Genomic DNA, 14,100 nt, shown 5'->3' on the forward strand with positions numbered 1-14,100 from the left:
ATTTGCACATTCCAGAAAATTGTAAGGATTACTCTATTTTCCATACTATTAAGCTCCAAGACGAGTTTTTGGTCTTCTTGGAATTAAAGGCGAAAAGATCAAATTTGATATTTAAGTTATCTCACTCGTAAAGCATTTATAGACAAGAAGAATGAGAGTCAAATCCACACTGATTCATATTACATTAAACTATCAGAGACCACCGAGACTACGGAACCTTAAATAGAGGACAATGAAAGGCAGACCCGTTAAGCATCAGTCTGCTAACATTCTTGTTTCTCTCAACAAATGATCAGCATAAAGCACAAAGAAACTCCCTCAGCAAACAGTCTTGTTTCTCTCGACGAAGTGATCAGCGCAAAGCACAAAGAAGCTCCCTGCGAGAAAGGAAAACCATAGGACCATCTTAAGTGCATTCACAGCCAAAAAATGAGATCCATGACAAAGAATAAACCATTACAGCATGAAGATGTGTTTCAATCTTTACAATGAAAATATACAATTTTTGCAGAACAAGCCTGAAATCCATTACCCATACTATCAATGGAAGGATCAGGAGGGAGCTGATCCAGAGAGAGTACTATTTATCCAAACATTGGGAACTTTGTTCTCCCGGTATCAAGGATAAATGATTCTTTTATATTAAGCAGAAATATTTTTTATTTGAATAGTGGGATTAGATGAGTAACACTCCCTCTCAGGATCCTCGCCCTCCAAATTCTTTCATCCAAACAGCAGGCAGAGTGGAAAAAACTGTCTTTGCGATTTGAACATCACATATCTGGAATTTCTAAGCACTGGATTTCGATGTACCTTCACTGTCATCTTCAAAACATATAGTCTCCTCAGTGAGCTTTACTTCTCTGTGGTCTCTGCAGCTGCTTCTCTGTAGCCAGTCGATATATCCAATACACCTGAGAAATGTTATGCAGAGGGAAAAGCAGCATCAAATATTTGAAGTTCAAAACGGCTTCTTAGGCTAACAAAGAACAGTCAAATAACTAGAGAATTTGGGAATACCAGAGCAAAGACATGTGCTGCTATAAGGAGACCCACTATGAATGGCGCCGCTTCCAGCATCACTGACTTCGAAGACGCCTGTTGGTTCGCCATTCTGGGGATGAAAACAAGGAGGCACAGTTCGTATATCGTGTGGGTTCGGGCCCGGTTTTCTGCTAGTACAAGGTTCTCATAAAATAAGATCAGAAGAATGCTCTCCACCGCTTTTTCACCTTCTCCTGCTCCAAACCAGGAGCCTTTCCAGCCTAGACAAACATTTTATTTAGTTAAGCCAAGACAGACGGTGATCGTTCTGCTCTTTCATATTCAAGCAGCAGACACACCGAAACTATACCACCACATTGATATATCAATACTGAAGCTATTGGCTAGGGAATTGGATGATCGCTCTTCTCTAATAAGGTGAAAAAAGATTCACCTACATTATATGTTTGCATTAGTTAGTCGGCATATCTTTTGCATATTTCTTTGTTAATTAAAAGATTGCAATGCCGTATTTGAACTTGGGTCATTCAAATCAAACAATATATCTCAATGAATGACAACATGTAATTTCAGGTACTTGTTGAAAAAAAAAAAACAAATGAAGCTATCGAACTCACTATCCTCCGCAGAAATATGTTGTCGTCGACAACGATTTTGCGATAGAATGTCATGGCAACATCATGACAGTCCTTGAAAGTAGTTTCTTCCGCAAATCAAACGGTCAATACTTCCCCACAAATCAAGATAACCAACACTTCCAGGTTTGCAGACCAAATCCTTAAACCCCAGTCCACAAGTTCAGAAATTGAACTAATTTTCCGCTTCTTATCGCAATTTATCAACTCCTAAAGCGAGTTCCTACATTAATTCAACTTTAACAGAAACTCGACTAAATCATCAATCATGAGATCAACCCACCATAGATTCTACTCGAAGAAACATCACATGAATCACGAAAAGAAGCCAAACACAGAGACGAGGTAAACGAAACTTACAGCTCAAATCCAACGAGGAAAGCCCCGAGAAACGCAAAGCTGTAAAAATTTTGCTCAATCTCAATGGAGAGAGAGAGAGAGAGACAGACAGACAGAGAGAGAGAGGCTACCGTTTGCTCCTGGGCGAACGGAAGGACGAAGATGCAGATGGAAGGCAAGAGCAGACAATGGGCCTCGAGCCCAATTTCCATGTTCACATGAGGGGCTTTACGAATTGCCAGATGGGCCAACTTGGGCCCATGATAGTTTACTGGGTTCGGGATTCAGTTACCGCGTATTTAGGTGGTGGTCAGCTTGTCGCTCATCGTGGTCGAAGTATGAACTATGAAGTATACTTGTTTAAATACTACACACTATGAGTTTGTTTTGATCACCGATTTATGGAGGATTATAATGAAGGGCTTACAGAAAATGGAGGGCTCGGATATGTATGGTTTTTTTTTATAATGACCCTACAAAATTCAGATTTTATAATCGTCTATAAGCCACGACCTAAAAAAGCTATAGAGGTGAAGAGCGCTACGCCTTTGTAAACTTCACTAAGATAATGTGTCAGATGGAGCATCATTGCTGCAACCTAATATTCTTCTTTTCCCTTTTGGCTAGAATAGTGCCGATATTGCTGCAGAAAGTGAACCGTGGTGATCAGTATTTGAGAAGAAATTCGAGATAATCGATACTAGGTGGTGATATGATTAACTATCACTAGCGAATCCAGTCACTTTTTTTACAAATGAGGGACCACTGCGATGGTAGTGAATTGATGCGAAACGATTATATACTTGACAAACCTCAACCAATTCAGCAAGACAATATCTACTCGAACTATCACCGCCTAAGATAAGCCATGGGACATGTGCAGTGATTGAAACATTAAGGCCCCGTTTGATTTTAGAATCATGATTTTGATTTTAACTCAACACACTATACAACAAAAATTCACGTTTCCCAAGTCAAATTTATAATCTCATCTCATTTGTCCTTTTCCACAATCAAAATCAAAATCAAAATCAAATTTACTTTAACTCTAAAATCAAACGCACCATAAATGTTAACATGACAACTATAGTAATTGCCACATTGAACGTTAACAAGCGCTCTTATCCAATATTTGAGTGAGCCATTCTTTTACGAGAAAAAGAAGTAAAGTATGATACCTCAAATCATTCCGATCCTTTCATGTGAAATTAAAATTTCACATGCAAGTATTATCTTACAACTGCATCTGTTCACCTCATAACATGATAATCGTGATGTTATAATACCTGATATAGACATATACGAATCATAAGAGAGTATTCAATTACGGCTGTGTTGAGCTTGCAGGAGGGACCATCATATTAACAATACACGAGATTTCATCCTTGAAAAGGAAGATCCAAATCTATCTATTACCTTAACGATAGAACCAAAAAAAAAAAAACAGCAGAAGAGAAAAATTAAAAAGAAGATAATCCATGGGTCGTCGCCTCACGCGCTGCAATCCTCACCCAGCATCATCAACCGTTGTTTGTGATAGTACATACATAACGAATGCGACGGGTCCTAAATAGACCTGGGTACTTTCGTCCCTCGATCGGGAATCAGTCCACGTGGCACGATCACGGCCGTCCAAGAAACACTAATTAATGATGATTTTGACAATAAGAATCATCACAGTCAACACTGATCATCATCACTGATCCTCCCACCCATCTCCCCTCCAAGTCCAACCAGCCATCAATAGCAATGGCAGCTCATCTCAATCTTATCCCAAACATCCTTCCCCTTCACTTTCCATCCTTTCTGTCCCACCCCATAAACAGAAAGAGGAAAAAGGGAACGGAGGAAGGAAGGAATGGTAATTATAAGTAGAACTTGGTGAGCTTCTGTGTTCTTGAATGGACGAAGAAGAAGAAGGTCCAGATCTTGTTTTCCGAGCTCAAGATTGATCCCTTTTCCGATACACTTTTTTGCTGGTTTCAAGCAATCCTGTTTTTTGTTTGTCTTTGGATTTGCTTTCTTGTCGGCTCTTGCAAGTGTCTGATGGATATTTCAAGTTTTGATTTTTTTTTTTAAATTGATTTCATGCAAAAGGGAGCTCGGTTTCTGATTCTTCTTCTCAAAGGGGTTCATTGCAATGCATAAATCATCGGGCTGATAAAGGGAACCTAGTTGTGTAGCTAGATAGCTAATTCTTTGCTAGCTAGGGTTTGCTGCGTTTGACTGGATTGGTCAAAAGGAGGCCCTTTGCACTCCTCGAAAGCCCTTGCCTCCTTGAAGCTCCTCATGCGTATCCTCTTGATTTGCGAGCTCATTTGATTCTGGATTTGTTCCATTTTTGGCTGTTCTCTTGCTCTAGAATCTTCGTTTCATTTGTCTCTCCTAAAGGTTGCATCTTGATTTTCTGTTCATGTTCTAGAAATCTTTCTTCGTCTTCTTCTTCTTCTTCTTCTTCTTCTTCTTCTTCTTCTTCTTCTTCTTCTTCTTCTTCTTCTTCTTCAATTTTGAATAAAATGAAGTGCTGTATGTGTCTGTAAGGTGCGTGTCTTTCCTACACTTTTGTTAAATTAAGTCTTGGGCAAATTTGCAGTTTAATTGTTGGCATGCATGAGCTTTGTTATTCGGTTTATGTTATGTAGTGTGTGTAATTTTCAGTTGGAAACTGGTCTCAGATGAGGTTGTCCAGTCTAACATCTAGAACAGATCATGGAGTAGATGTGAATTTCTTTTCCATTCTTTTTATCTTTTGCTGGAGGGTAAATGCAAATAAAAGTGTTCGATTGATATGGATTTTTTACATTCTAGATTGTGATATTGATCAGTAGACTGGCGTGTCTTGATGATTTACAACTTGAGTCTTGAACTACATCGATCGTTTTCAACAGTTTTTTTAATTGCATGTGGTCATTAGAGTCGTGTATTATTGTCCCTAAAGTATAGCATTTTTATGAAGTTTCTCTTTTTGTGCTTTTCATTTCTTTGTTTGGGTCTTTCTCATAGTTAGCTCATCAATAAGATGAAACATTGTAGTTACGAGATGTAACATTTATGCTTTCAAGGCAGAAGGACTTCCAGCAGCCATAGCAACTGTATATTGTGAATCGAGATTTCATAACCTTAATTAAAAGCTTTACCTGATCAAGAGGTTTACATTTGTGTATCAATGTCTCTTAAATAACCTTTGTGAATTTGTTCTTTCTTGCAGGGTGTGCAGATTGTTACTAACGCTTTGGAGTATCGTAATCTGACAACGAGAGAGAGCACGCTAGTCGGCATCCATGCGGGGAGACATGGCTGTGTACAAGCGTGCTCTCTTTCGTTGTCATACGATGTGCCTTCCGAGGCAAGATCCACTAGCTCTTCGGTATCATTTCATCTCATCAGGTGATTATTTTATAATTTCCAATAGGAACTCCTAAGGTCATGCACTTTAGTTTATTGTATCTGATTATATATGCATATCCATTTGTACTATAGCACCCACTGTGCTATAGGCTTACGAACTTTATATGTTTCAATATTTTCATAATTAAAAGGACCATTTTCAATATGAATGAAGCTTTCAGGGGTTCGAGCCATCTTCAGTGCTCAACATTTTTTCCTCTCTCCCCGCATGTGTTCAAGATATGTAGAGGGGAATCATGTTAATTACATTTGGGTTCTCTTTATCACATCAGAGATGGAACCAATTAGTCTCCCTTTTCCTTTTTCTACTCTACAGTAAAAGAGGAAAATAGCATCACAGAAAGAACCAAGCATGTTTGGAGAATACGTTTGCAAAATAATATTATTAAAATCCAAAAGAACAGCCATTAGGACAATCTATAGAGTCCTTTGCGTATTAACACGAGCATATCCCCTTTGTACTATAGCATTCGCTACGCTATAGGTTTACAAACCTAATCCATTTTAATATAAATGAAGCTTTGGGGAGTTCCATCCGCCTTGAATGCTCTTTGTTCCTCTATCTCTCCATGGAGTTTCGAAAGGAGGAGGGGAATCATGTTTCACTAAATTCCCCCTCTCTCTTATACAATACAACTATGCTAGATTCTCAATTGCACAGGACACACAAGGTCAGATAAAAGCGAAAGTCCACTATTTATAAATTAGAGTAATACGGGGCCTCTTTCTTCCACTTCTTGGGTTAACATGAAAGCTATACTATTTTGCAATTCATCTAAGTACCTTTATCTACTTGGAACATTCATTTGAGCATTTTATGTATCATGTACCTTTTTGAGTTGCATATGCAAGGAATCAATAAAAATAAATTTATACCGGTTCATGATAATTGTTCTCGTTCTCGGTACGATTATCCTTCTCGACTTTTCATTACATGACAAGAAAGATATCTTCTACAGGTGCATTTTTTAGTTCATGGTATTGAATCGATTACGTCCATCTCTAACCATATTGAAATTGAGTTAAATATTGTATACGACTATTTTCTTGTTGACAACTATTGTTTTTTGTTAATAGAAAAGTTTCAGATTGTCTTAAAAGTTAACTCACAATTTGCAGTTATCTTCAATATAGGCACTTTGCTTTGACCCAGACTGACATACTACGAGCCTTTGAGGTGTTTTTGTTCTTCTACTTACTCTTTCTTTCACCTTTCGAGATTGGATGACCTTCCCTTTGTGAGCTTCTTCAGCAATAACATGGAAATGCTATATTCACTTTAATTGATCAAGGGTTAAGATCGCTGGACATGGTGGCTCGTGTTTACTTTTAGTTGACTCAGTGGCCATTAAACCATAGAAGTGGTTACTTAAAGTGATTATAGAGGGATCCTCTTATCTTAGTCTTACCATGAACCACACTTTAATAAAAATGCAAGATGTGTGGAAATAAATTGGTGTCATATCTCACATGGTAACATCACACTTAATGTGAACATAGAAGGATCTTATCTAGTCTGCTGGTTTCAAAAACAACTTTGCAAGGACTCGTCTTGCTCATATTCACACTATGTACTTACATTAGGTTTCTTTTGTGGCAGCAAATAAAAGTAGTGTATGGATATCTATGAAATTTGATATCTATATTAATTAATGTAGAATGCATGGTCATGTACATAGGTACATGGGGTTTGATTTTTTAATTTGATATATCCAATTGCAATTCTATCAATGCCAATCTTTCAAGAATGAAATTTTTATACTTTTTGCAAGAAATGTTTATACTATGTAACTCGTAAGATGATTGTCCTATGTGATCTATTTTTTTTAATTATTTTTTAATGGTAGTGCTACGCGAGTTGAAAATTAGAAATAGAGGATGAACTAATTAGGTCCGGCATGTAACTGAGTTTTATCTACCAGCCTTTTCATTTCAATTATCTTATTAGGCCCTCTTGACTGTAGAACTAGAAAAACTAGATTTTCATTTTCCTTTTGTTTAAGGAATCTATTCCCTTGTTATAAATGAGGTATGTAATGTTGTCGTTCATAAATTGATGGATGGTGTAAAGGCCAATTTTGATATCGACTTGATGCTTGAAAGTTACTGCTCGTTTGATAAAGCTTACTAGGTGCTTGGGATTGTTATAAGTTTATTATAAAAAAGAATGAAGGGGAGAAAGAGAGGAGAGAGAGTGAGAGAGAAAGGAGATAATTAGAATGGTCAGAAATCGCTTACTAAATAATGTCATTTCAAATTTTCAATAAAACTTTTCATTACATAATTGCGGTTTTTTTTTAAAAAATTAATTGGCTTATTTTATCTCTTTCTATCTTATTTCTCCAGATCTTCCTTGTATTCAATTTTGCTTAACACATTTCAATATAATTTTTAGCACTAATCTATTTCGTGTCAACAAATACAAACTTAGAAATGAGAAATGGGCAGGATGGTAAGTGATAAATAATAACTTAAAACATTTGTATATTACCCTACTAGAAGAAACAAGGGGGCTTCTTACTTGAGTGACCCCTAAATCTATCTTGGGATCCTCTCTTCTCTCTCTGATCCCTTGCTTCCCCCCTGTAAATTTTTGATTAAATGGTCTCTTACACATTTCTTGAAAAGGTCTAATTTCATCACCACATGAAAGTATTTTTCTTGTGCATATATCATTGTAATCCCCAAAATGATGATGGAACTTGATCCTGTGCCCTAGGACTAGGCAGTTGGGACTTGTGAGTGACCAAAGTTTGTGAGCTCATCTAATGGACAGTATCTCATTCTACAGAGATGCTGTAAAGAATATTCATCTTTTATAATATGAAAAATCTTCACTCTTGGAATAGTTTGTCAATTAACTTAATCTGGCAACTAAAGCTGTGACTACATACTCAGATTAAAGATCGAACTCTTTGATTGATCATCTTTAGGAAGTGAGTTGAGCTCAACAGTACTGGTGTAAGCACTATGTACTTTATTGTAACTTATTGTAGACACATGCATGAACCCTAATAAGTGACTACTTGAACTTATTCATTTCAATGCATCACTCAACTAGGAATAGAAGTCTAATGATTATTTAAAGGTGTACAAAAATTTCCTAGACGAAGACAGGTCAGCTTTTGCGTGGTTTTTGATTATCCGTCTCTTAATGTCTTCTCTGACAGAAAAGTTGTACTTATCTTCAGGTCCGAGTTGTGGCTCTGCAGCTGGAAGGGAGAAATTGTGGTGTTTCTGCCACTGAATAAAGCAGTTCGGCCTTTTCCGGTAGCACAACTGTTCCGAAACACTCAATTTAGAGAAGACTACCCGTTGACTGGGAGTTATTTGGACTTCCGTGAGTTAGGACAATTGAACTTCCGTCAGTTTGAATCTTTTAGACTTTCATAGGTAATAACATTTATACTTCTGCCATCTAGGATTTAAATGTTTGAACTTCCGTCAGTTTGAATCTCTGTAGCATTTAAATGTTTCCTGGGAAAAGGCTAGGCTGCTAGGATTTGTATTTTAGATACGGTTGCTGTGGTATTGCTTTCCTTTTTCGAGCTTCGAATGATTGCTACCCAATTGTTCTTATAGATTAATTCTTCAATTGACATGTATTTTTTTTCCCAGTTATTTGGGTTTTCTTTCCTCGGTTGAGCTCTCTCGGATAAGTGGACATTGTGAACATCCTGAATTCTTAACATCGTCACAACTTATCCAAAAGGTCGTCGTCTTCGGATTTTAGCATGGTGCTCCATTTTTTCGCATGATGTCTGATCTCGATATTGTTCATAAAACCTGATTGTTGCACTCCTTACAGAATATTTGAATCAGAAACCAGCAGGGGCAACTATGTTGCGGATTCCAGTCCATTACAACTCTGAGCAGGATGCATATGTTGTGTAGCTCTCTCGTCTTAGAAATTCGACCTTAAAATAGAGATCCCCGAATTGATCCCATTCTTGCTTCAATATGCGAAAACTTCTCGACATTGACAGGCAATCTCACGAAGCATCTTTATTATCGTTGATTGGGATAAATAAAACATTGGACTGATATCTCGACCGTTAGCAATAACTTGATTGAGCGGTCTGAAACCATGAATTTTGGCGCGAAAATTATGTGAGTAGTTACGGATAGACTATCTTGGGGACGAAGTTGATAGTTTACTCATATATTCCAATTAGGGGTATGCTAAGAGTGAATTAGAATAATATCTGGTGCTAAATGACATTCTAGCCTTTGGCTTTGTTTCAAATTTATGGAACCTACATAGAAGTATGAAGGAGCGGTGGTGGGCCAATGCCAAGTCGATAATGACCACAATGATCGTCCCGTGGTAGTGTTTGGCAGTGCAGGGCAAACACTGGCCGACTATATTCTTCCATCGGTTATTCTTTTTTTTTTTAAAAGCGCGCGCGGGCCCCGACGAGAGTTCACATTCGGGTCCGTACAGTGTACAAGAAATCTATGTGATGATGTTTTGGGAATTCCAATTAGGTTACCGTTTGAAGGTGGCCGTGTCCCTGAAATAGAAAGGCTTTTCGTAGAACGGGCATGACCCACAGAGTGTAAGCGTAAAGGTAAAGGGAGAGATCTTTTGGGATCCTCCAAATCAAGGATACGACGATTCGATCCCATTTCGAGACGTGTCTCGAACTCGGAGAGTCGAAAAGAGTTTGCTTGCGTTAGAGACTGCCAAACCACTACTAGTTGTAGCTTCACGCGAAGTGCTGCTGTTCTTTCGTGGTCAAGTCAACAATTGCCTCTAATTTTTGCCTAGGCCGCAAAATGTGTGATGGCCTAGCGGGGTATTTTGTTTTGACATTTCTCTCATGAAGCTCCCCTTTTGCTATGACCGCCCGGGTTAGGGTCCGATCACAAGAAGGTGCCCGATAAGTTGTATCAGGACTATATGTGCCCCGAATGCGTCACTATTCCCTCCTCCTCCTTTTTTTGCTGGGTAAATGTGTCACTATTGATATGCCATCCGGTGGGTGACCTCATTTTGATTAAGAATTCTCTAATTAGTATGCAATCTAAGGAAAGCATCAATTTTGATCTTAGTATCATTGATGACCTTCTCTTTGACTAAATACCCGACCATCATATGGAGTACGAAAGATTATTGAGAATGAGATCAATATTCGGCAAGTGGCAAAATAATTCATTTATGCTGAATCTGGGAAAATTAATGAAACTAATTTCTTACGGGACCATTGGGCCGCCATACCGCCCCGAATGTTCGGACAGTAAGCTCGAGAAGAGCCCTTTAAGTCGAGGAGAGATCCTCTCTTTCTTGAAGATAAGCAAGAATATTACCCAGATTCATCAAGCACATGCCAAGGTTGTTAAAAAAGGAGTGGAGCAGGATCCTGTTGCTGCTTTCGAGCTAATCCGGGCTTGTTCCAGCGCAGACTCCATCGACTATGCCGGCAAGGTCTTTGCGAAGTTGGAAGCTCCGAATGTGTTTCATTTCACTGCTCTGATCGATGGGCACGTCTTGTCGGGATCGGTTGCAGAAGTTATTTGCTTGTATTATGAGATGGTTGGTGAATTGGTCCTGAAAGCCTGCGGGCTCGGATTGGCATTGAGGGAAGGGAGGGAGGTCCATGGGCAAGTTGTGAAACTCGGGCTTAGCCGGAACCGTGTCGTCGGGATTAATCTCATGGAGGTCTATGGGAAGTGTGGGGTGTTTCAGGACGCGTGGAAGGTGTTTGATGATATGCCCGAACAAGATGCTATTGTAAGGACGGCCATGATGTCATGTTACTTTGATCATGGGCGAGTTGCGGAGGCGTGCGCCCTCTTCAGCGGGGTTGGGAAGAAGGACACGGTTTGTTGGACGGCTATGATTGATGGGCTAGTCCGGAATGGGGAGATGTGCAGGGCATGGGAGGTGTTCAGGGAGATGTAGAGGGAGAAAGTGAACCCGAACGAAGTGACAATAGTTTGCGTACTGTCTGCTTGTTCTCTGCAGGGAGCAATGGAGATTGGGAGATGGGTAAATTCCTACTTGAGGAAGTTTGGGATTGATCTCAATCGGTTCGTAGGTGGTGCTCTGATAAACACGTACTCAAGATGCGAAGATATTGATGAAGCAAGACGGGTTTTCTGTCAGTAGAGAGACAGAGATGTGACTACTTATAATGCCATGATCTCAGGGCTTGCTTTGCATGGGAAGAGTGTGGAAGCGATCGACACCTTCAGGCTGATGAAAACACATGGGCTTCAACCGAATGGGTTAACTTTTGTCAGTCTATTGAATGCTTGTAGTCATGGAGGTTTGGTTGAATTTGGACTCGGACATTTTTGACTCGATGAAAGAACATGGGGACTTTGAATTAGCGGAACAAGTGGCTAAGATTTTGATTGGTTGTGCTGATTTGGATTCGGGAACTCTTGTTCTGCTTGCTAACCTCTACGCTTCTTTCGGGAGATGGGACGAAGCTGCTATAATCCGAGCGAAGATGAAGCAGAGTGGGATTCAAAAGGAACGGGTTGTAGCTTCATCGAAGTGGACGGCAATATCCACGAGTTCCTTCTCGGAGATATCTGTCATCCTGAGAGGGATCATATCTATCGAAAGTTGGAGGAGATGGACGAAATGTTATGCCCCGTTTGGATTCCTAGTTCAATAATTTTAACTTTAACTTTAACTCAACATACTATACAACAAAAATACACATTTCCAATTCAAAAATTTTAACTTTAACTTTAACTCAACACACTACACAACAAAAACATACGTTTTCCAACTCAAATTTATAATCACTTCTCATTTGTCCTTTTCCACAATCAAAATCAAAATCAAAATCAAAATCAAAATCAAAGTAACTTTAACTCTGAATCCAAATGGCCCATTAAGATCGGAAGGCTATTATCCTGCAACCAAAGGGGTTTTACATGATCTTCAGTACCAGGAGAAGGAACAGGCGCTGGCCATCCACAGCGAGAGGCTGGCAATATGTTTTGGGCTGATATCGACGGAAGCGAAAAGCCCATTGAGGGTGGTGAAGAACTTGAGGGTATGTGAAGATTGCCACGAAGTTATCAAGCTCATCAGTAAGGTCACCGAGTGAAAAATCGTGGTTAGAGATCGCAACAGGTTCTATCATTTTGAGAAGGGAAAAATATAAAAACCCCCCTGGGGTTTGGAGTCGGGGCAAGTTGCACCTTGTGTTTATGTTAGGGACAATTAGCCCTCTTGTGGTGTATTCTGTTAGACATAGAAGGTTACGACATAAGTTTTTTTTTTTCATTTTCAGTCCTCAATCTTTAGTCTTTTAATCATTTTGGTTTTAAATTTTTTTTCTTTTATCATTCATAACCTGAACCTTTTATTTTGTTTCATTCTAGTTCTACAAAGAAAATCGAAAGGGAAGGAAGGGTTAGGGCCGCCAATCGGCGATTTCGACCCCTCCACCGAGGTCGCCGGTACCCACGGAGGATGCTGGCATCCTCAATGGAGAGGTTGGGGTCGCCGATTGGCGGCCCCAACCCTGAATCGATCGAGGATACCCGAATCGACTGGGGACCTCCGACTCAAAGTCCCTGGTCGATTTGGGGTTGGGGCAGCCAATCGGCGACCCCGATCCCTCCACCGAGGTCATCGGCGTCCTCTGTGGGTATCAACAACCTCGATGGGGGGTCTTGGTTGCCAATTGGCTGCTCCGACCCTAACTTCCCTTTCAATTTTCTTTATAGGACTAAAAGGAAATAAAATGAAAAGTTGAGGATAAGAATAATAAAAAAAAGATTTGGAACCAAAATGATTAAAAGGCGAAAGATTAAGGACTGAAAATGAAAAAAAAACTAACGTCGTAACCCCTTATATCTAACGGAGTATAATACATGAGGCTAATTGTCCCAAACAAAAACACATGGTGCAATTTGTCCCGATCCCAAAATACAATGAGTTTTTGTACTTTTCCCTTTTGAGAATGACGCTTGTTCTTATCATTGGTGAAAAGGTTTTGTATGACCACTTCAATCGAGTAATGAGGTATGGTTAGTTTTCCACATAAAAGTCTAGACTATGTGGATATGTTACCCTGTACATGCTGTGGAAGTCTCACATACAAGTGAATTTTTTTACAAGTGCATTACACGAGAAATCTTCTTTGATAATATTAAAATACATAATACTCGAACGATAGAATATATAAGAAAACTCTTTTTTAAAAAAAATACAAATTATAAGTAAATTAACAGTAGCTCTTTTTGGATGGATTTATGGCCATTTCTAATCATAAATTTGTTCTTACTTTAGTTATAAATAAACAAAATAAAAATAATTAATAATATCTATGAGTCTTATGGCTAAAAAAAGAGCAATGGCCTTTTTTATTATTTATAGCAAGAATGTTTTTAATTAGAAAAATTACAAATTATGAGTTTCATATAACACCTAGCGTGCAATTACTTTCCTGTCAATTTTAATAGATTTTTCTAATATGGCTCTAATATTGAAGACATGGCACATGAAAATTTACCAAGGGGACCCCATGGGTATTTAAATATTAAATATTAAATAAAAATTATTAAAGAAAACTAATAATATTCACAAAAAATATTCCATTTAATTTCATAATAAAATAAATAAATAATATTAAATTCAATGGAAACTTATATATGTATATATTAATAATAATATTTACATACGTGTAACATAAAAAAATATATACAAAATTAACACACTAGTGACAATTCACTATATTTAAAT

General features: G+C 38.5%; 2 long non-coding RNA genes and 1 pseudogene across 2 annotated transcripts; 2 read left to right on the plus strand and 1 right to left on the minus strand.

Moving 5' to 3' along the window:
• Positions 1-103: 103 nt before the first annotated feature.
• LOC116214168 lies at positions 104-2,156 on the minus strand. The gene is made up of 4 exons (XR_004158246.1): positions 2,001-2,156; positions 1,021-1,265; positions 814-914; positions 104-377 (listed from the first exon to the last, which is right to left on the minus strand). It is a non-coding gene; the product is annotated as an uncharacterized LOC116214168 (long non-coding RNA).
• Positions 2,157-3,642: 1,486 nt separating this feature from the next.
• LOC116215472 lies at positions 3,643-9,008 on the plus strand. The gene is made up of 3 exons (XR_004158467.1): positions 3,643-3,899; positions 5,188-5,366; positions 8,579-9,008. It is a non-coding gene; the product is annotated as an uncharacterized LOC116215472 (long non-coding RNA).
• Positions 9,009-10,322: 1,314 nt separating this feature from the next.
• LOC116213225 lies at positions 10,323-12,032 on the plus strand (annotated as a pseudogene).
• The last annotated feature ends 2,068 nt before the right edge of the window (positions 12,033-14,100 follow it).

This window comes from Punica granatum, chromosome 7 (genome assembly GCF_007655135.1).
Source record: "Punica granatum isolate Tunisia-2019 chromosome 7, ASM765513v2, whole genome shotgun sequence".
Classification (NCBI taxonomy): domain Eukaryota; kingdom Viridiplantae; phylum Streptophyta; class Magnoliopsida; order Myrtales; family Lythraceae; genus Punica; species Punica granatum.